The sequence below is a fragment of the Penaeus monodon genome, chromosome 28 (genome assembly GCF_015228065.2).
Source record: "Penaeus monodon isolate SGIC_2016 chromosome 28, NSTDA_Pmon_1, whole genome shotgun sequence".
Classification (NCBI taxonomy): Eukaryota; Metazoa; Arthropoda; class Malacostraca; order Decapoda; family Penaeidae; genus Penaeus; species Penaeus monodon.
Genome location: NC_051413.1, coordinates 39,576,384 through 39,577,527, shown reverse-complemented (window position 1 = coordinate 39,577,527; position 1,144 = coordinate 39,576,384). Strand labels below are relative to the sequence as shown.

Below are 1,144 nucleotides of genomic sequence, written 5' to 3'. Positions count from 1 at the left end.
ACATTTATGTCCACTGCCTCATTCCCCAATATTACTGCCAAATCCCCAAAGCCTTCTGGCCATCCTGTGAATTTAACCTCCACCAACATAAGGTCTAATTGCCGTTCGTTGCAAAGTACACTTGAAAATTCTTAAACTATAAGCTCATTTGGAAAGACTTGAAGGCTCTGCCTTCTCTGGAGCACCAGAGAGAAGTGCGCAGCTTGCGGGTCACAGTTGGCCATCTACGCTGTACACTCTTCACTGTGTAAAAGGCCATTCACAGACATGTACTTACACTCCCTTTGCATTCTAACTTTATGTCCCTCACGAACTGCCTTTGTACTTCTCTGAAAGGACGGGAAAATATGACTGCGAGTATGTAATGGACGATTGTTTTGTAGGTACTTCAGTCTCGTATTCCCCGACATCCTGAAAAGCGAGGACGCGTGTGGACTTCTCGTGAGTGCGCTCAGCGACGCTGGGGTGAGGGTGGGGGGGGCGATCAGGGCGTCGCCCTCAAGTTTGGTAGACGACGAGAGGCAGAGGCTGCTGGACGACCACACCCGCAAACCTTGGGCTGCTTTTTCGAGCGTAAGTTGAGCTGAATGCTTACGAGTCTGAAATATGTGCGCCAAATCCCTTGAATTATTTTTAGTAATATTTAGATATATATATTTTTTTTTTTTTTTGGGGGGGGCAGCCTTTTGTTTTGGGTTGTATATTTGTCATGTGAAAAAGAACTGTAATGCGAAGCTCAAAATGCTAACAAAGTCAAACAAATAACTAAAGCATTTACTAGATGTAATGTATAATACTGAGGATAACTGAACCGGACAACCACCCAAATAGAGGTTCCTTGTGCTTTTACTTCAGTGTTATGTTACTCTGAAAAGCTAGTTTTTTTTCTTCCCTTTTTACATCATATGACATGTTGCTTCCTGTCATGTGCATTTTTATCCATCTATGTACTTACCTGTTCATTCATTCTGCCATCAGGTTTGGACGATGATATATGGCATCAGAAGCCTCGAGATATCCTGAGGTTGGTAAAGAAATTTTTTTGGTATCTTTTTCAAGAACAGGCCGACACTCACATATTTGGGTTTACCAATCTTACTGCGAGTATCAGTATCGATGTTCGGGGATTAGAAGAAAAGTATAT

At 42.6% G+C, this 1,144-nt stretch overlaps 1 pseudogene; it reads left to right on the top strand.

The window, feature by feature from the left end:
* LOC119591218 overlaps window positions 1-1,144 on the top strand; it is a 6,531-nt pseudogene that overhangs the window by 4,215 nt on the left and 1,172 nt on the right.